We start from the raw sequence: 23,107 nt of genomic DNA on the forward strand, positions 1-23,107 counted from the left end.
CTTTTCTCCTTCCAATCTGGAAATGCCTGAATTATACCTTCGTGGGCAGTGAACAATTTATACTTTGAGGAAGGGGAGATGAGGATCTGTTTGATATTTGCTGAAGTTAGTCAATTAACACGTTGAGGTGGTAGCAGATGCTATTCCCTGGAAGACATATTGACCTTTGATTTTTAAACCAGCCTTTAAAGTTTCAGATAATTGTTTCAGATAATTCAGAATAGCTGAGATAATTCACAGCTAGTCTGGGGCTCTTGCTTGTTTCGTTGACAGTAAGCCGTATTTGAACTCATCCCCAGATGTACAAAGTCTATTCATTGACTCAATAAGTCACTAATTTTCTTTAAAGTTTCATTAAAAGCAGAGACATTACTAAAAAGCTTGTATTAGTCACAATTTGATCAAGGTTCAGTTAGATATTTAAGGCAAGAATTGATAATATAACCAATGATGTCAAAAAAGGGAGGCTAATATAGCTATGTATTCTTCAATGTTCAGGTCCAACAGAAATTGAAAAATGTGACAGAGTTGTTGGAATGTCATCCAGTTGGCTGCTGTAACATGCTGTAGAAAGGATGGATATTAAATTATTGAAGATAATATGATAGTTTGTGTAAGCTCTCATGTTTTCCCTGTCTCCACCTCCTTTCCCTGTCCTCATATCTACTATACCATTCTCTGCTCTCACCACTTTCTTGTAAATAGCACATCTGCTCAAGACATAGAGTTTATTTTGAAGGACACAGGTAATTCAAAAGCTATTTATGTTCAGATATTACTTACGTAATTTACATAGCCCAGCAACAATCAAATACTAGCGTGGCAGAATCTAAAATAGTTTGGTCCAGCTTATTAAGTTGTTATGATGCACATTACAGGCTCATTTGCTGTAATTAATTAGTGGAGAGAGGATAGAGCCTCCGCCTTAATTGCTTCTATCTAACAAATGTTTTCGAGGAGATTTCATTTATTAAGAAGAGCACAACTGAGAAGAATACCCGTGTTAAAAGCTCCTGTTGCTCTTCCTTCACTTTACATCCTTTTCCAAAAGCTATTATTTAAAATAAAAATTTTAAGCTCTAAGTAGAAGCATATATTGTGCTTCTTAGCCAGTGGTCTTCTTCGTGAAACTGATGTTTCCTAACCCACCATGTTTACATGCAGTGTTTTTCTCCCAGTGGTTGCTGGTAGATCTTTGTGCTTTAACTCTCAAATCCTTAGAGTGTTTCAACGATAGATTTGGGAGGAATGATAGGGCCCGATTTTCTCCCTCTGCTTGTCAAGCCACCAGCACAGAATAAGGTGACAAGAATAATTTTGCAGAGTCAAAATAGCCATATAAAAACCCATAGTAAAAATGTACAATATGTTGATATTGGGCCTCTGAACTAGCATTATTATATTTTATGGATATTCATATTTTACATGTCAACATACAAACAGCAATAAGTCTTTAAACTTTTTTTAAAGCTCTTAATGGTTTCCAACGTGGCTTTTTACATATGTTATTTTATTTGGTCATCTTTCAAACACTGAAGCAGGCTGGGGCAAAATGTTATTACCTTTCATTTACAAAGAGAAGAACTGAGATTGAAGATGGTAAAAAAATGTGTTCTAGAAGACATAACTGCCTGTAGCAGAGATCAGAAACAAGCTTGGCCTCCAAATAGTCAGCCAAACATATTCCTGTACTCTACTATTGCTGAATATTTTTAACATACAGAAAATAAATGTAACAGTTACTCATGTATCCACCTCCTTAGATTTAACACGTTAGCCTTTTGTCTATTTGCTTCAGATCATTTTTGTTTGGGTAATTGTAAGGAAGTATTATGAATGCATCTAATATTATCCTTTTCCCATCTGTTTCCCATCCCTCATGCCCATCATTGGGAATCACCACTCTTCTGAATTTGCTGGTAGCATTTTTATGAAGGTTTTCATACTTTTGTTCTATGTATGTATGTTAATGAGCATATATATTATTTTGTGCTTTAAAAGTTTACATACATGGAATCATATGTACCATTTTGCAACTTTAGATTGGTCCTGTCTCTTCAGTATTATCTTCAGATTTATCCATGAAGATCTAATTCATTAATTTCAGCAGCTTCATAGTATTCCATTGTATAAATAAACTACCATTTATTCATCCATTCCTTACTTACGAACATTTAGGTTATTTTCCATTTTCCCCTGTTTCAAAACAGTGCAGTAAAAATCGTCTTTGTACAGTTCTTCTTGGCCACAGGGACAAATTTTTTTCTAGGCCTGAAGGACATGTCTAGAAGTATAATTAATGTGCTATGCATATTTTTCAGTTTTTCTGGGGAGTGCCATATTACTCTCCAAAGTAGTTGTACTAATTTGTTCTTCCACAAGCAATGTCTAAATTCCCTTTCCCCACTTTCTCTCCAGCCATTGGTGTCCTCAGCTTTTATATTGCTTTTTTTTTTCCTGTGATTTCATTGGTGTGTGATGACTTCTACTTGTTTTAATTTGATCACTAGTCAGTTTGCCTATCTTTTATATGCTTATCAGTCACTGAGATCTCATCTTCTGCAAATTAGCTGATTACATTATTTCATTGCTTATTTTTTCTATTAAACATGGAAAATAAGGATGACTAAATCAATATTCTCAAGTTTATTTTGTCTAAAAAAAATTGTAAAAACCAAAGGTAGTGGGTGGGTGGGAGTGGGGGAAGCTGTTAAGAATCCAGAACTAAAATTCTAGATAATATCAGTGTGGAGAAGAGAGGAGTAGAAACTAAAGGGATGTGAGTGTGTGCTAAAAATATAGTCTCAAAATATACAAAACATCATCATTAAGTAAGGTGTTTTTTTTCCTACCAGAAGTATATGAATGGTCAACATTAGAAAATCTCAATGAATTTCAATATATTTGTAGTCTTAAACATTAAAAAAAAATTGTATGTTCATTTCAATTGATACAGGAAAATGATTTGATAATAGCAGCCAGCAGGCCACGAGTGGGGTGGTGGTGGGCAGGTAATTTAATAAGAAATTAACCATCCCCCTTCTCTGAAGGCCGATGACCTTCCTGCTTACAGCTGGACCCTAACTGGAGGGTGGGGAGTCTTAATTTTGAATTAAAATAGAGATTTTTTTTTCAATTTTGTTTTGTCTTAGGTTGGGTTTTCTAGAAGCCGAGACTGAGAGTGGGATTCAGGGGAGAACAAAATTTTAAGGAATGCTCTTCAGAAAAAGTCAGTAAGGTTAGGGATGAAGAAGAAGAAGCCAAGCAAGTATGTGATTTCAGGTGACATCTAGCCTTCCCTCATCTATGGGGGAGTGGTTTGTATGTAAGTTGCACAGCAGACTGCTCCTCCTAGAACCACAGGCTGGCCTTTTGTCCCTTTGTAATCAGTCTTTGATGTGTGTGTGGTGAAGGGGTCAAGATTTCCCAGGCAGGATGGTACCTGCCAGCTAATGGCAATTCTGAGAGAACACTCTGGAAACCATGCCTAGGTAATCTTCACAGCAACTGAGAGATGGCTGTACCTGCCTGGTAAATGGAATGGGGAATGGGGTGGAGAACATGGTAGCTTCTGCCACACTGGTTCATACATGCAGCTGGAATTTCTAATATCTGAATCAAGGATTATATTTTACAACTTAAAGTGATTATAGGATTTTCTATATCCTAGGTATGCTTAGAAAAAGCATGGGATTGCTTATTTCCATGCAGGGGAAGAGGAAGATGTCCCCTGCCTACGAAAGACAGCAGAAGATAGAAAACAAAAGCAAAATGGCTTTTTGTGATTACACCTCTTGAGTCCTGCATGCTCAATATACCACTTGTGTATACACACACACATGCATATACACATATACTGTGCATGTATGCACATGCCTTCATATTTCATCATATATCATGCCACACACATGCAGATACATGCATGTATATATACATATGCATAAATACATGCATACACATATTTCATCTACTATCTCTCATCATATCCTATAGCTTAAAAAATGTTGTAGTCTTATAATGACCACATAACCACCCACTGTTAGCACCATTATTGTATAAACATCAAAATCTCTGCAGCTATTAATGCTATATCAGAAGGATGGATGATACTCGTATTTTCTTGTCAGCATTCTATTTCTTTGAATTAGAGAAAGCTGAAAAGAGAGTGTTTCTTTTTCTGCCAAATATCTGGAAACACTTGGTCTCTAGGGTGGACTTCCAGCCAAATGAGGATCTCCGTAGGAATGGAAGAAATCACACACTCTGCTCCAGGAGCCTCTGTTTGCCAGGTCACATTGCTTTACCTTGGATTTCTACCATTTGATCGAAGGTCAGTCCAGAGACTTGAGGCTCACTGTGGTGCTGCAGATGGCCCAGTCTTGCCAGGGAAATGTGTCCCCTTGTGTTTTTGCCAGCTACGGATCTGAAGATGAGATGTTTGCATCTCTAACACCTCACTTTTTGTGCCAAACCAGGCCTGCACTGCAAGAAATCCTCTTGCCAATTTTCCTTTATTAAAAAGATACTCCTTTCCATGCCCAAGAATAATATTATGGAAAAGGATAACCATTTAGCTATGTTTGACCATGGTCCTAAGGAATTCAGCAGGATCCCACAGAATTCCAAACCACGTATTTTTTAATTCACAAGCAGAGGATGAAAGGTACATCAATAGACATGATAAGAACAGAAGACAGGTAATTCTTTTAGAAGGCTTTACAGTGTCACTAGAGCACCATGTATCAATGTTCTGATCAATGTTCTTATACCACAGCTATACATGGTATACATGCATTATATTTTGAGTAATAATAAAATATGCTTCTTGAGAAGTTATGAAAACTGAGCTGACCATTAAGGATTTGGCATCTTATTTTGCTGTATGGGACATTTAGCATGTGGTTTCACACCCAGCCTGTAGGAGTTCACCCAAGTTCAGTGGTCCTAGACACAGTCAACATCCTCTTCTTTTAGAGTTCAGATAGCCCCACTAACATTCAGAATCTCCAAGCACACACTGCACCATTGTTTTAAAGCACATCCTTTAGCACCAGACAACAGGCAAACACTAATGAAGTTCCAGGTAGAGGCATGTTTATTTGTTGTCTGTGGTTCAGAAACCATTTCCGTTTGCTTGAATAACACATTGTCTAAAAGCAGTTTCCTTTCTCTCTCCATGGCTCCTTGAAATGGTAAATTATTAAAATAATCAGGCCTACTGGTGCCATAATGAACGAGGTGATCTTGTATTGGAGGCACTAAGCAGAGAAAAAGATTTTTTAAATTAACATAAATTCATTCTCTGGGACTCAACATTGTGATTTTTGTTGCTGTTTGGTAGTTCCTAATTCCACTCCCCCAGTCCCCACATACACACTCCTTGGTTCCAATATTGCATTATAAAGATGATTCATGTTAAGATAAAGTTTTGTCTCTCAGCCTACATCACTTCTCAGGACAGGTAATGAGTGAGAAGAGAACAGTGAAATGACTAACAATGAAGTAGAATTCACAAACAAAACTGAATGAAGTTGCTTGAAAAGAAAATTTTGCTTATAGGTAAGCCTCTGTACAGAGAGAGCCAATGCATCCAGATTCAACTGCTAATCAGAAAATCTGAGTTTTGGCCCCTGCTCTGACACCAACATGACTTTGGGTGAGACCCATACCCACACTAAGCCTCAGTTTCCACTTCTGTAAAATGGAAACACTAGTTACTCACTTTGCTTATTTAAGTATCAAATGAGAAAATGTATGTGAAAATACTTCATGAACTATGAACCACTTTACTAATATAAAATACCAGTAGAACAGAACATGTGTTAAAGGTAGAGGTCAGATTTTTTTTTTTTTCTTAACTGTTGTCCTTTTGTATGTATTCACACTAACACTAAGCCCCTGTTACCTCAATTCCTACTCCTAACTGGTCTCTGCCATTCCATTCCACCCTTCAAAATCCTTTCAGTCCCTTCTGTACTTTGAAGCCAGGTGAATCTTCCTGAATTATTAATTTCCAGGGAAATGTCTTCATAAGTCTTGCAAGCCTGTGGAGCTCCATGTGGTGTTTAAAATAATAGAAACAATATGCCCATGGCAAAGGAATAATGTGGATGATAATGTAATCCAGATGTCAGTTTAGACCTCTCTGTCTCTTGAGAATCTGGAGATATCAAGATAAATTGATTCTGACTCCCAGTTCTAGAGCCCATAATTGGTCAAAATAATGTCATACACATTATTGAGAGCAATACTTCCTCATGGTTGCTAGATTCATCTGGGCTTTTATTGTTGTTGTTGCAAATGACAGAAACTCAAGTTTTAACATCCTAAGCAAAAAGTAAATAGGCTGGCTTATTTAACTGAAAAACTCAAAAGGTAGCATGATTTTAGGCATGACTAGATCCGGTGACTCAAATTATATTAACAGAATTCTTTTTGTTTTTGCTATGCCTTTCTCTGAGTTGTCTTCATGCTCAGGCAGTGTCTCTGTGTGTGTTGAACAGTTGATGAAGGCAATGAATTAACCAAGATTAATCAGCAGTTAATTACAGCTGCAAGTAACAGGAAAAATGCTAAGTGGCTTAAACAAGATAGTTTATTTCTCTCTCACATAAGGGTCTAGTTGTAAGCAATTCAGGGCAAGTAAGACAATTATGTCCCAAGAAGACTTCAGCTGCCTATCATTACAGTTTTCTGCCTTGCCATCCCTGGTTCACAATGGAGCTCCGGCCATGATGTCCATGTCCCAAGCAGCAGATGCGCGAGGAGAGAAGTAATGATGAAGGGTACAAAGCAACTGTCTCTTAAAAAAGATTTCTGAAAGCTCTCACATGACATTTTCAGTTACATGGCATTGATGTGGCCATATGTAGCTACATTTTCCAAGGAAGGCTAGAAAACGTAGGCTTTTATTCTACGTATTGTATAAGACCATTTGCCTAGCTGAAACTTTATTATTGTGGAAAAAAAAGAGGGAACAGATACTGGAGAACAATTAACATCTTCTGCTAGTAGAAATTCTATTAGCTTTATCAACTCCATGGAGAGAGCATCTTCTCAGGTCCTATAAAAAACTCCTGGCAACGCTCGTATAGGCTCCACTTGAGTCCTATGTCCATTGTTGAACGATCACTTTCTGGGGTGGTTTGACAAGACCTAGCATGTGCTCACCTCCATGGTGGTGATGAGGGTAGGGCCGGAACGGCAACATACGCACCACATGGGGTGGATTCCTCCAGGAGAAAAGCTATGTGTGTGTTGGCGGGGTGGGGGTGGGGTCTAATACCAGACAAAGGAGATAGGGATGCTGGATTGCTTTAAAGAACAGACGTCCACCACAGCTTGTCTGTCTCCAGCTTCAGCATGAGAACATTCTGTTTTATCCTGTGTCAACTGAGAGGCAAAATTCAGTTCCTTCACTGAGTGAAAAAAATCTGCTTCTGCTATCATTTCTGTACGAAATGGTCAGAGGAACATCTTTCCACATATGTCTAAATATGACAAAAACCTTAATATTAGCTGGGCAATGAGATGTGAACATTGTATTAATGCAACAAATCCTTGGAGTTGTGCAGTGCATAACCTAAACAACTTTATGAGGCATCCCTAGATACTGTCGTCAGAAATTTTATCCAAGTATCAATCACCAACTGGTATAGCACTAGGAAGGGTTTTTATTTTTTACGACTCTTGTAGGTAAATATTCGTAAACACCATGATTTTACCACTTATTATATTTTAAAACACTTTTAAGTTGTCACCTATTAAAGACTAACAGTGAAAAATCCAACATTTGTCATTGTGGAGTTATCATAATTTTAGGAATAATTGCTAAATCTGCCATTCTAAAAAAAATGCTGATTTTATCAAGTTAGTGCTTTCCAACCTTGGCTGCAACTTAGAATCACCTGAGGGTTCATAGAAAAAAAATTTATTACAGGGTATAATCATTGACCAATTAAATCAGAATATCTAGGGGGTAGGGACTGGGCTCCATTTATTTATATAACATAGATTTCATCAGATTGGCTTCTACAAGCAACTTAACATTGATTGAGGTTTATGTAGGCTAATTGGTCTTCCCTAAATAATATTTATCTAAAATAGAGTATAAGGGGCTTCAAAAGGCTCAAATATAAAGGGGTTCTGTATCTTACATCCAGGCACATACAGGACTAACTTTTCACAGATATTTTGGTCATCTGGAGATGCAGGAACTCAGATCACTTTCCTGGCCGCAGGCACTTAGACTCTCTCACAAGACGGATCCAAACTCCCTGTCCTTCCTTGATACTTTGATTGGCAAGTCTCATTCTGCTGTTTGAACCTGTGTTTCATCTTTACTGATGAACATTCTTAGCATCATTTCTGTCTGGTCCAGACTAAAGTTCAACACAGCATCCACCGTTTAACAATTGGAAGGAATAACCTGAGTCCAGCCCTGTCCTTGGACACTTAGGTGAGGCTCCCATTTGTTTTATGTGCAGTGGACCGGCAGAGCCCAGAACTTGGCCTTATACCAAGGAAGTATTAGTATATCTTGCTTGTAAAGTGTCGTAAATCCACCAATGAAACTATGTTTATTTAGCTTAGTTCCTTTCTCAAATGACTTCACAAACTGTTAGTAACGGAAGGTCAGGTTCAGACAGGATTTATTCTCATGGTCTGCTCAGCATTTGCAATGAAAGAAACTTATCAGAATCCCCCCACCCCTTCTCTTCACCATGGGTTGGAAGGAGTCTCAATGCTCTTACCATTGGACTGGGGTAGGGATGGGTGCTGTTATGCACCAGGTAAGAGGCAGCATTAGCACCAATGCTGGGAGGGATGCAAGAGTCATGAGGGCTCACCTTCTGCAACTGCTCACTACTGATTCATGAAACTGTATGTTTCACAGAGGAAAAAAGGAAAGAAGGAGCAGTGTGTGGAAATATAAGGAAGCACAGTATCCTTACAAAAATGTTTTGGTGTCTCTGATGAAGGAAGGAAAAAAGATCAATTTATGCCTCTCAGTACCCCCAGGGACAGAGTCCTCCCAAAATAACTATTGGCTGGATCATTATTTTATTTCTCATCTCAATCCTAAATCAAGTCCTCTGGGATTTTCAGACACCCTGAAAGTGTCATCGATGCTGGGGTGCTAATAATCAGGTCTCCAGTTGCCCATACAGAGCCCCTAGACCACAACACCCCTGCAGCTAACCAGCATGGGGTTAACTATTACTGAATTCCCTTGTTAAGGGTGATGGTGGGCTCTATTTTGGAGCTCCCGGGGGCTGCCTCTAAGTCTCTCTAGCCAGGACTTCCATCGGGGCAGCGTGTTGGAGTGGAAAGAGCCTGGGCTTTGGAGCGTGATCGATCTGCAGCTTCCTTATTGTGAGTGGACAAATAGAAAATACTAGCATTGTGTAAAAAGGGCTCAATAAATGACATCTGTATGCCATACTAATTACGTAAGGTAGAAAAGAAAATACCAGGAGGAAAGTCATAAATACAAAGTGGGTGTTGAGTCAACAAACACCTTCCCAGGGCAATTTAATATAGGAAAGTGATTAAAGAGAAAAAGCTAAGAAACATTGACAGCTATAGTTTTAGAGAAGGGCATGCACTTATTTCTTTTTTCTCTTAAATGAGTCTTCATGGAAAGTGAAAATGGACTGATTCTGACAACAGTAAATCTTTGGCTACCCGTAGTTCGGTTCCTCTGTACAAGTCAGCAAAATAACACTAGAAGGGGACTTCTATTAGCCCTAACCTTTCTAATAGCTCTGGTAACTGTTTATACTGTCATAAATAATTTGGTCTTAGTTTTCTTATCTGTGAAGAGCGTAAGAAATACTTTTCTTTTTTTTCCAGGAGGTTTTAAAGCTCAACCGAAATAGTATTTATCCATGTATTTACCTGATTCATTCATTTAACACACACCTACTGTCCACTATGTGCCAAACATTGTTCCAGGTGCTGGGGATATAACAACACAGACTAAAGTTCCTGCTTTTATGGAGTTTACATTTTAACAGTAGGAAAAAGATGATAATGAAATAAACCGATAAAGGTGTAAGTCACGTGTTGATAAGTAGTGTGAAGAAAAAGAAATAGCTAAGGAGGATAGTATTACTAAAAAAAGCATTATAAACTTTAAAAAACTGTACAAATTTCAGATTTTAACCTCAGGCTTGATTGATTCACAGGATTAAGCTCCAGGTTTTTCGCACTGGAGAATTTATTTGATTCTTTAAAATGAGAGGAATTTGCATTATTACTCATTACAAGATTAGCCTTCTTTAAAACGCCCTATTTCCCCACCATTTCATAAGTCCTCATATTGGCATGAAGCTGCTGAGAAAGGACCCATTCCCCTTGAAAAAGAGAGAAACTTAAATCAGTGTCAGAAATATCTAGGATTTGAGTGTCTCCTGAATCCTCATCTCAGTTATTCCTCTTCCTTTGTCTTTGGAAAGTTCTTTCTCTTATTTTTGCCTTAATTCCTATTCTGGAAAATGGGAGCAATCTTTTTTAATGGATTACTCAGTGCTTTGTTTTGTTCCTAGGCTTGATGAAGATGGAATCAAGCTATCTTTGTAAGTCCTAGGTATTAAATGTTAATCTTCAATAGTGGTTATACTCAGTTCATTTTATGTAATTTCTTGATTAATGTTAAAAGCACACTTCTCAAACATTTATGAATGTGCCTCTAAATGGAAGGCATGTCATTGAATAGAGAGAATAGCAAATCATTCCATTCTCCCACTGGGGTGGACACAATTGAATTACAAAGTGAGGCTGAAAAGCTAGTTGCAGGTTTTATTTTAACATAGAAACAGAGCAGTCTCACCTAAGAGGCTGAGTACTACCAACTCCAGTTGGAATGACAGCTAAGATATAAGAGTTGCCCTTGGGCATTAAGGTGCCAGTTTTGCAAAATCAAGGTAATGGAATTCAAATTAATTTAGATACTCATTCCATTGAGCTGGGCCGTTTTCAAATGAAATTCTCTATGTTAACAGTAGTAACAGTTCATTATCTCTCATTCTAAGATGCTTTAAATACTCTAGTTGCCACAAGGTAGCTGACCTATAGAAATATTTCCCAAGCCTATTAGTGGAGACAAGACATTACCTTTCTTGTCAATGAAAGAAGAGGTCGATGGATGGAAGCTGCAAACAATTATTTTAGAGAAATCTTCCTTCACTTGCTCCCTGGACTCAACAAATGTTAAAAGAATCAATAGAATATTTTATAAGAGAATGAGCCCTTAAAGGGAGGGGCAAGATATGGACTGTGTTGTGACTTGGAAACACCATGCTTTGCACCAGTAACCAATATCTTTAGCTCTAAATTGTCCTTAAATCTTAAGAAATCCAGGAATTTTTTCCTAAGTTTGTTTCTCCAAAAATGTTTGATTTGTCTGAAGTGGGGAAGACTGTTGCATTCTTATTTTTTTAATTGCTAAGAAGGCTAGAGATTAACATAACATTGAGATAATAAAACCTGAAATCCAATTTATAGTCTCAGCATGAGGGTATTTTTTAAAATAACATTTTTATTTATTATCATTTTTCTGCTTTCAATCTATTTTATTTTCTCTTACTAGAGCGATCTAAAAGTTAATTCCCTTGCAGTTAGAAGAAAACAAAGTTGTACATGACACAAATGTTAAAATTCACAGTAATTCAATTAGGGGTTTAAATATTTGCTGAAACATTATCCATTTTGTGAGTCCTAGTTTAAAAAAAATACTTATGTTGAAAAGTAGAATTTCCTTGTTTGTGTGTGCATCATAATTTCAAGTATAAAACTCAACTTTTTTAAAATTGAGGGTTGTAGTCAAGTGGTCCATCCCATTTCCGTTTTCTTATTTTTCCTACTTTTTCTCTCTGGTTCTCAACAATTATGTATTTGTGTACCTGAGATGAGACAAACATCTTTTTTTGATATGATGAATGAAACTATGCTACCCAATTTATTGGCATAAGTGAGAGAAATTCTCTCAGGCACATTCTTCCCCCCGCCCCTTTCCTTCCACTGTGTTGACCAGAACGTCTGTCAACCCTTACTTCAATCTCATAATTGAAAAGAAAAAGAAAACATTGTTCCAGTTCATTCTGGCTTGAAATGGGCCTTTGAGCGGTATTTACAAAGAGTCATTTCCATGACAATATCAAAAGCCCTCAATTTCTATTCCATGTTATAAAGAGGAAAATTTCACATTCAAGCAACCCTTCAGACCTATATTTTTCCAAGGTGTGAGATTGATGTGAAATGAACCCATAAAGAAAATGGTTGGGAAAAACCAATAAGCATGCCCTGGCTTTTTTTCTTCCTTGTGGTATTAACGGGTTCCGTGTGACCCTCAGATCTATTTGCATTTGTCCTCTGTTGAATATAAGAACTATATAAAACACTTTCAGTAAGGAAGTTGAAATTTTATCTACTTCTATTCTAGATTCCATTCAAAGTCCAGACACATCTAATAAAATAAAATCACACTTATATAGGTAGTGGCACATTTCTCAGGGGTCAAAAATTAAAATAACTGAAGAATTTGCGTGATTTATGTTTAAAGTGCAGTCGCATATGTTGTCTCACGACAGAGCGAGACTCTGTCTCAAAAAAAAAGAAAAAAGAAAAAAAAGAACTGATGGAAGTCATCCTACAAAGGGAGCTTCAACATTTTCTACAAACTTGAAACAGAAAATCTTTTTACGGTGGGATTTTTGAGTACTAATTCTGCTTCTGATATTTTTCAAGACACTAAGTGAAGAGAGTGAAATGAAACATAAATATGCTACACTTTTAAATATTTTACTTTTTAAAAAGCTGTTTTGGGCTACAGATGGAATTTCAGTCCTTTTCTTATTTTGTGGGAAGGGCTTTGGTTTTTAAATTGCATAGCAAATCTGACCCACAAGAGGAAGAAAATTGTGAATTGTGGGTGCACCTGGAAAGAATGCTGTAAATTTCACTTTTATGTCTTTCTAAGCAAATACTCTGGAGAAAACTACATAGACATGGGAACTGTTTTTTCCTCCTCACATTTGGAGAGTAAAAAGTACTGTTGAATGTGAAGTTTCATAATAGTTGCATAATTATTTTTGTTTTCTCACCAATGCCAGCATGCTACTGATGAGGTACAGAAATACCGAAAAGAAGTCATCTGAGAACCAAATTATGACTACCACTTAAAAAAATATTTCCTGCAGCCATGCTCCTTTCCTCAGGTTTGCAATAAGCCATTTCAGAAGATTTCTGAGCAGTGACATGGCAGCAAAGAATGAAGTAATAAAATAGTAATTACATAATTTGAACTAGGTTAATGTTAACTCCAAAGCAAATGTACAAAAATAATAATTACTTCTGCATCATTTTATAACCTTAAAAACATTTTTCTATGGACTATCTTATTTTCCAAAAGACTGGGAAACTTTAGACATATGACTATGTTGCAAGAACAAGTAAAGCTCTGTATTCGAAGTCATCAGGCAAAATTTTTTGGCTAATCCCATTTGTGTGGCCTAAGAAAAGTTGAATCCTTAGGCCTCAGTTTCTCTATTAAAAACATGGATAAAAAGACCTTTGGCACAGTACAGATGTTCAAAGGTTTCAAAGTTTTTCATCTACATCTGCAACTAGATGAGGTTGAGGAAATATGGTAGTTGAAGAATCCATGAAAAATGAAGGCTTCTGAGAGTTTCTCTTAGGTGAGCTGGTTAATGAGCAGGCTTTTTCCCTTACATCCTGCCTGAGCAATTTTGCAATCAATATTTTGGACTGCAAAACCCACTGTATGGTAAGGAATTTTTAATTTGAAATGTCATGTTCCATTTTCTGCTGCTGCTGTCCCACAATGCTCAGTTTTGGAGCGTATATGATTAAGAAAAAAAAAAAAAACAACCCTTAGAATACTTTGGGCACAGTGGGTACTTGTTAGAATTGATAATGATGGCCAATTATTTTTCTCCTTCTATGTTATACATAAAATGTTTTTATTGTGAATATTTTCCTCAAAGTATCTGAATTTGCCTTGTGTTCAACAAAGAAGATCACTTTCTGGGATACAGTGTTCTTAAATGAACTCAGGCTGCGCAGTTGGGAATTCTAATCCTGGCTGATATGGTTTGGCTGTGTCCCCACTCAAATCTCATCTTGAATTGTAGTTCCCATAATGCCCACGTGTTGTGGGAGGGACGTGGCAAGAGATAATTTAATCAAGGGGGCGGTTTCCCTGAATACTGTTCTCGTGGTAGTGAATAAGTCTCATGAGATTTGATGGTTTTAATAAGGGGAAACCCCTTTCACTTGGTTCTCATCCTCTGTCTTCCCTGCCACCATGTAAGATGCGACTTGCTCCTCCTTGCCTTCTGCCATGATTGTGTGGCCTCCCCAGCCATGTGGTACCGTGAGTCAATTAAGCTTCTTTTCTTTATAAATTACCCAGTCTTGGATATGTCCTTATCAGCAGTGTGAAAACGAACTAACACACTGGCTTTACTAAATATCCTCGGGTAAGTTATTTAACCTTTCTGACCCTCAGGTTTCTCATGTGATAATTGGAAGTCATCATGCACAATCTTCAGCTTTGTTGAGAGACAAATAAATGAGGTGAAAAAATGTGCCTCAGTAGTGTTTGCCTTATAAATTATTTTGCTGTTGTTGCTGTTCTTGATAGAGGCAAGACTACTATATAATTTTGTTAAAAACTTCTTTGAAGGTTTTTTTTTAAAAAAACAGAATTGACTAAATGGAGTGATCCAATGGATTGAGTCACTCAATTGTTTTGTTTTATATAGATGAAAGTAATGATATTTTTGTCTTCTACTTCAAGCATTGGTTTAATTTTTATCAGAATACTTGGAAAGTAGAAATTTTGGACACGAGTCCAAAAACTCATGTGTGAAAGAAACATAACCTACATTAATTTTCTGCATCTTAATTTTGGCTCAAAGCCTCATTCTTCTGTTTAAGCTTCACCCATCTTTCCACGGTTATATAAAGGATTTAGGGGCTTATCAAGGCATAGAAACAAAGAGTAGAAAAATTCTCCCTTAGTCATTGGTGTACACTAGTTACTGTTGGGAATTCTTGGACAAAGCTCAGGAAAAAGTTCATTCTCTTTACCAGGCTCTGAGTTAGTTGACAATTTTCATAAGGCAATGAGTGAAAGGTTCAGGATTTTAAGAAACAGACTATTAGAAGAATTTGATAGCAATTCCCCTTTTATTTTCTATTCAAAATTAAATTAAATAAAACTCAGACTCATCCACATTGTTTTTTAATGCATTGCTGATGAGGTGTCATATTTATTTCTTGGGTCTGAGCAGTGATGATGAAGCTTCCCCTATGCGTCTGATGCCTTGTCTTTGGGAAACCAATGAAAACAAACGCATTCAGGGTGAAGCTCAAAGAACACAACTTACTCACTGCTTCCCTTTGAGAGTGAAGCGAGCTGCCTTCCTGGTTTATATCTGAAATGGATGACAGGAATGACATTTAATTAAAATGTTTCCTTTCTCATTTGGGGCAAGCATCCTTTACTCTGTAGTGGAAAGATTACGAAGTAGCAAGCTGTGGTAGCCAGCCTCTGAGATGGCACCTCACCTCCTGGTGTTCTTGGTCTTGTATAATCCCCTCTTGCTATCAGTAGGCCTTACCTGTGTAATCTATAGGACCTTGGGGGAAACGACAGTGAGCAACTTCTCAAGCTTGGTTATGAAAGAAAATGTGGCTTCCACCTTGCCTTCTCTTGAATCTCTCCCTCCAGAGGAAAACAGCCACCATGTTCTGAGGATATTCAAGCAGCTTTACAGAGAAGAACTGAGGCTCTCCACCAACAGACAAGGTGAACATACTAGCCATGTGAATGAATCATCTTGGAAGCAGATCTTCCAGACACAATCAAACCTTCATATGACTGTAGTCTCAGCTGAAATCTTGACTCTCGAGAGATCCTGAGCTAAAATGAATGCTCAGCCACTCCTAAATTCTTGATCCACAGAAACTGTGTGAGGCAATAAACAATAATTATAATTTAAGCCAGTGAGTTTTGGGATAATTTCTTATGCAGCTGTAGATAACTAATACACAAGCATATAAGCACTCCTATGAATAGATGCAAAGGCTTTGTCAATAACCCCCTGCTTTTTCCTTCCCCTTGTAATGTGTACAAATTCTCTTTGGAGAATAGAATGGCTCAAGTTTCATGGTCCTCTATTCTACAAAATGACAGTTCATCTTTGTCAAATTCATTTTTTTTTTCCCGGAAGAAAGATGAACAAATGTCAAATGACCAAGAACTTTGGTCTTGGTCTTGCTGAGGCTAGACAGTTGAGAATTCTCCTGTTGGTATCCACATGGCTCACTTAACTCATTCATTTCTCTCTCTTAATTCTATGCCAATCTTGGTGGAGGTGAGTGGGGCTCAGGAAAATTTTTACTATTTTTGTGCCAAGCTCTGGGGAGAGGGGAGCATGGAAGACTTAGCTTTCTATAGTTTCTTCTGCTTAGGCTTATCACAGTTATGCTTTCTCTCCAGGAGTCATAGACCCATAGGGTCCTCCCTGTAAGATCTTCCAAAGTCTCTGCTATCATGATCAATAGAAGACTGATTCCCAGTCTGCATGTGTGTGTGTGTGTCTGTGTGTGTGTATGTGTGTGTGTGTGTGTGTGGTGGGGAAGGTGTGCCGATGACAGATAACAGAATCTTTCTTTCCTGTTTCTTCCAAATATTTTGTCGCTACTCTGGCTATTTTCTGCTTAAGTTCTTAGGCATTTGAAAGCCAAACCATATAGCAAGAACAAAAAACCAAACACCGTATATTCTCACTCATAGGTGGGAATTGAACAATGAGAACACATGGGCACAGGAAGGGGAACATCACACTCTGGGGACTGTTGTGGGGTGGAGGGAGGGGGGAGGGATAGCTTTAGGAGATATACCTAATGCTAAATGACGAGTTAATGGGTGCAGCACACCAGCATGGCACATGTTTACATATGTAACTAACCTGCACATTGTGCACATGTACCCTAAAACTTAAAGTATAATAATAATAAAATAAAATAAAGAAAGCCAAACCTAGAACAATTCAGACTTTTGTGCTTTCTGCCGTGTTTCACCCTTCTCCTTAGGATTATTCTCTGTTTGAAAGAGAAGGAAAGAGGCAAACACTGGAAGAAAAAAGATGCATATGTTAATATCTCAAAGATGATATCACTACAAACAGAGGCTTCAAGCTTTACCCTGATTTTGTCCTAAAATTGTATGTGAATAGATGGTATCCAAAGGTCAGAGTAGGCATCAAGAATGAAATTTAAACAGAGCTTCGAGACTTCTGTAGACCCTAGGTATTTTGGAAAACCCGTAACATCCATTCTTAGGACTCCATTTCCGATAAAAGCTTCTCAGTTGTATAACGTAAATATGTTTTAATGTCATAATAACTACTGAATTGCTTTAAACCTTTCACAAATATAGAAAAATTAGTTCTCAATGTTATCTGTTGAATGCGCAGGCCACTGGTCTTATCACCTGGAGAGCTGTTAAAATTGCTGGTGCCCAAGCTCTACCCCCAACAAGCCCAATTCAGACTGAATTGCCTCTGTTTTATCTAAGGTTGTGACTTTGAGATTATTCCTTAAGACTTATTCACCTACTAAATAATGGGTTAATGTTCTCACAAGGTGATTATGTTGATTTTGGACTTAATACTAAAGTTAGGAGAATGGGATGATTATTAACTGGAAGAATTTTGTCTTTTAGTAGCTCATACAGTGCTAAATAATTTACAAAGTTCTGTCAGATAATGAGACTGACGTGCTGCCCACTGCGTCACAAGGACAACCCAAACACTGTCAGAGAATTAGAGTCAACACAGAGGAAGTGGAGTGAAGGGATAGGGAGCGACATGTAATTCTGATGACAGCAGCTATTCACTTAAAGCCTGTATACATGAAACAATAAATTCCCTTTTTTGATTAAGCCAGCTGGAGTTTGGTTTTCTGACGTCTTCATTAAAGAGTCCCGACTGATATAGTTCTCCACAAATAGTTGTTGAATAAATGTTTGAATGGAAAATCAAAGTAGGAATGGGGGTGGAGGAGTGCAAACAGCAGCCAACTCCTCCTAATATTCTTCTCTGGCTGGGATTCAACCCTGTCATGTTGCACAATTCCAGTGGCCTCCATTCACATGTTCTAGAATATGAAAGGTGCCAGCTCCTCCCCAAGAGGTGTACAAGGCGAGATTATGGTGGAATGGCAGAAAATCTGTGGTTCTTAGTTCTTGAGCCTTTAGATCATGGAGTCCCATTTCCCAGAAGCGGAAAGGCTGGTCTCTAGATTTTTGTTTGTTTGTTTGTTTTGAGACAGAGTTTCACTCTTTTTGCCCAGGCTGGAGTGCAGTGGCACGATCTCAGCTCACTGCAACCTCCACCTTCCGTTTCAAGTGATTCTCCTGTCTCAGCCTCCCGAGTAGCTGGGATTACAGGCACCCACCACCACGCCCCAGCTAATTTTTGTATTTTTTAGTAGAGATGGACTTCACCATGTTTGTCAAGCTGTTCTTGAACTCCTGACCTTGTGATCCGCCTGCTTCGGCCTCCCAAAGTGCTGGGATTACAGGCATGAGCCACCGCACCTGGCCTCTAGATTCTTTTGTGTTGTGAGTTCATTAATCTTTAGGGGTTCCTCTTTCTTCTCCTTCCAGAGAACTCTAGAAGCACTTAATTTGACTATACTAAGATAGTATTTAGAATATGTGTATTGTTTGTAAAAGCTTAGGCCTCATCATCATATAGTGATGCATAATTTAAGTAAATGCCGGATTATTATTATTATTATTTTGAGACAGAGTCTTGCTCTGTCGCCCAGGCTGGTGTGCAGTAGCCCAATCTCAGCTCACTGCAACCTCTGCCTCCTGGGTTTTAAGCAATTCTCTCTGCCTTAGCCTCCCGAGTAGCTGGGATTACAGGCACCCAACACCACGCCCGGCTAATTTTTGTATTTTTAGTAGAGATGGGGTTTCACCATGTTGGCCAGGCTGGTCTTGAACTCCTGACCTCAGGTGATCCACCAGCCTCGGTCTCCCAAAGTGCTGGGATTACAGGCGTGAGCCACTGCGCTTGGCCCTGGATTATTTTTATTGTAAGTTTCATTCTATTCAAATATTTATTTTACTGAGTCAACTCATTTTTGACTCAATGTATTGCTATGTAAAATGTTCAACTAACAACTTAAAAAAATTAGATCACGTGCTATCTCTATGCATTGACTTGGGCTAAGTCTTTTCCTCTGCCTTTGTGTTTATTTCATTCCTATATATAACTCTTTTGGACTTAGAGTCACAATGGTTTGAAGAAAATATGTGGAAGAAAACTGACCTGTTGTTTTTATTTTTAAATTTGCAGTACGCTTCTTCAATGTAGCTCACCTCAGGGAGCGTTTTAGAAGTCTTTTCCTGGAATCCTGTGAACCCTATGGCATAGAGTTTTATAAATGACTGTTTTGGTTTGACTAGCATGGGTCCAGCTGAACCAGTCCTCACTGTAATGTCCAGGAAGTTGACTTGCTTTTCTCTGTCTACACAGAAGAAACACATGTTGTGTAGAGAAGAAATTGCCAGTCTCTGAACATTTCCCTTTGCAGTGTCTCATATAGAAATCTGTAAGCATTTATGTAGATTCTAGAAATATTTGATCTTTTAATATTTTTGCAAGTGTCCAAACCTAAGTGATATGTTTATGTACACTTTCTCATTTAAAACAACTAAGTCACCAGCTAAGGTTGCCAGCATTTCATTGACTATTTCTAGCCACCAGGCTTTGGAAAGGTCACTCTACATGGTAGAGGAAAGTAAATAGTTCTGTGCAGCTGTCAGCATAGAGGCCTTCTCACTTGAAGTTATTTTCATCCTGTATTGAAATGCTCTATTTCCTGTAACATTAAGTTTTCTGAAATAGAGGGAGAGCAAGGCATATAATATTTGTCTGCTCATGTCACCTTACCAAGGCTGCTGGGCACATAAGCATCTCCAGAGGAAAGCTTCATTAGTTGATAGGGAAACAGTCACCAATGCTGTGTTTCTCTATCTGTGGATCATTCACTACAAAGGGAAAAGCTGCTTCCCTGTGTTTGTTACTATGGAGAATACTGAAGCAAACAAACTAATAGAAATTCTCAATAAGAGACTCAAATGCATAATGGAAATAACTTTGTTTTTTTCACGAAGAAAAATAATTGTTACCTTGAATAACTATAGTGCTTTTTGAATCTCTCTTTTGAATCGAATGCCCCCCATGGAGATGCAGTAAAAATGAACTACTACTTTTGTGCCTGAGTGGGATAAGCTGATTTTCGAAGGAGACATGCTTGACTTTGGTCCATGTCACACTATTTAGAGGGTGATGGAAAAGTAGTACAATGCAACCTTTTTGAACCAATGAAATCACTGAGGAGTTTTTGCCCCGGGCATGACACACTTCTTTCAAAAATGGGATTTGATAATGACATTGACAGTGGTAAACAAAAGTGTCTCTTCACTACTTTGAAGACAAGACAAACGATATTTGGAACAAGAGGTTAGTCCCTTATTGCCTAACAGAATCGGGATGTATCAAATCTTTACTAACTTAGTCATCTCTGAATATTTTAGTCTAGGAAACCAAAATATGTTCATATCAACCTACGATATTTCTTCAGCTAATGATTATTTCTTTCAGACAATTTAACTGGGGACTTATTTGCAATTTTTCCTACTTGCCAGACATAATAGAGATTGAAAAAAATAAGTGTCAATGAAACCAGAATGACAAAAATTCCTATGAGAAGTGTCACATAAAGCAGACTGCTTGTTTCAACATATTGAAAGTGGAAAAAATACACGAAATGATATGAGCAGTAAGATGTCCAATTTTGTGTACAAAGGGCATCATGGATGCATACATATATATATATATGCACACACACATACACAGAGTAAATTGAAAGACTCTGAGTTAAGAGTTGTTATGTCTAAATGTGGTATTATAGAAGATTTTAACTCTCTTCTTTGTACTTTACTATATTTCTCAAATGTTCTACCATGAACAGTTGTTACTTTTATAATTAGAGAGAATATAAATGCTGTAAAATTCCTAAAGTTTTGTGCAAATGTTTTCTATAGTTTTTCCTGTTTAAGAAGAGCTGTATTATTTCAAGTATAAAACTAGCCAACATGCAAAAAATCTAATTGGATTTCAGATCCCACATTACAATGTTTCCTTCTATAGGGTTTGCTACATTCTCCGGCCTGGTTAGAGCCTCTTTTATTTCTGTATATCATGATCTTTTCACTAGAAATAATACAATATCTTTGACTTTGCTAGTACCTTCCACTCTTCCCACTGAAAATTGATGTCTGTTAAGTCCCTTTAAAATGTGTTACAAAACCATCTTCAGGAGGCCTTTTCTGGCTAAACCTATCCTAGTTTGATTACTTTCAAATGTAAATCTTCAGCTTATATGTATTAAATTCATAAGATGTTATTTTTTGGTTGTTGTCATATTGTTTTATAATTCTTTGCAAATTATTTTCTGTTGAAGCATTCTTCTGTGTCTGGAGAATAAATTCTCAGAGTATAGAGACTAGGTCTTTGCTATTTTTGTTACCTGCGAAACAACCTGAAGAGTGAATCTATACAAATTTCATGATGCTAAAAATAGATAGTATCAGATAAACCAAGAATCTTGTGAATTGAAACTGAGCAGAGATATTTGGGTAAATTTCTAACTCTTAGTTGCTGGTTGCGTTAACTCTCTGCTGATGTCTGCTCAACTGTGTTGGTTATATCCAGGCTATTGTAATAACTGCAGGTTTGGAGGAAAATGTGTCTTTGCTATCTGTTCCTCAATTTTCATCATGGACTGGTTTTCAGTAACAGAAATGCTAGGAAGTTGTCCCAACTTCAGATTTCATAATGGCTTGCTGACTACCCTCTTGGGCCCTAACTGATGCTTTTCTATTGCTTCTCTACATTCAATGATATTTGGTAATTGGGTTTGCATTACTCTGAATTGTTTTTATGTCTTCTGGTGTCAGTTATAAAATCATAAGAGTTGTAAAACTGGAGTATATTTTCAGTGTGAACAATTAATTACATTCTCTTAGAAAGATTTTAATGCACAAGATAGAAATTAGTGCATTTTTTACATATTTAGGCAGCTTTCTTTTCCAGTAGGTTATTTTGTCACTGATATGTAGCATTTGATAAAGAGTCAGAATCAGCTGGAAAGTTTTGAGCAGGGAATTAGTATGACTGAGTGCTTGTCCTTTCCAGGAGAATGTTTTTGAAAGGGAAATTCAAGGAACAACAACTACTTTATTCAAACGAATAATTTGAGGAAAAACTTGGGGGTAGAGAAGGAAGCAACCTAATAGACAATTTCTTATTTCTACTCTGAGTAAGGTTTTCCTCCATATCCAACCAGATGTAGCAGTGCATGTGTCTGGTGGCTTTGCTGTTGCTGTGGCAAGCTGCTGCTGGTGAGGGAGAAAACTGGGGTGATGTCATCCCTTCCCTCATCCCAACCTAGATGCTTGACATGAAACAGCTCTTGGGATGAGATTTTTGCAGCAACTTTATCAACCCGTGGCACATTTTTTTATGCTCTCCTCATGTCTTGCTGTTAACTAAGCAGGAAGATAAACCTGAACCAGTGGGAATTAGAAATATATCCTTTGCTAGTGACAGAGGCGGCAAAGATGAACTAGGCTCAAGTAATCTGAAATAGCTATCATTTTTTGTTTGCTTTTATTCTTTTTTTTTCTTTATCTTAAGTAGTGGTATGGCTATGCCTGGCTTCCACGTTTTTAAATCCTGGTAGAACCAACAAAATTTTTCTTCATAGTTTATTCTGTCTTTCATATAAGACCCGGGAGCACTATATGCAGAACAATTTCTAAATAGAATGCTTGTAAGCAAGTTAGAAATGACTAGAGTTCATCTCCTATGGTCTTTTTTGTGGTGAATGTGCGGGTGCTCTCAGAGAATAGAGAAATGTAGAAGCATCTGATTCACATTCATTTCACTCTAGCCAAACTCCAGTCTTACCACATATACAGATCTGTTGCCAC

This window comes from Pongo pygmaeus, chromosome 4, assembly GCF_028885625.2.
Source record: "Pongo pygmaeus isolate AG05252 chromosome 4, NHGRI_mPonPyg2-v2.0_pri, whole genome shotgun sequence".
Classification (NCBI taxonomy): domain Eukaryota; kingdom Metazoa; phylum Chordata; class Mammalia; order Primates; family Hominidae; genus Pongo; species Pongo pygmaeus.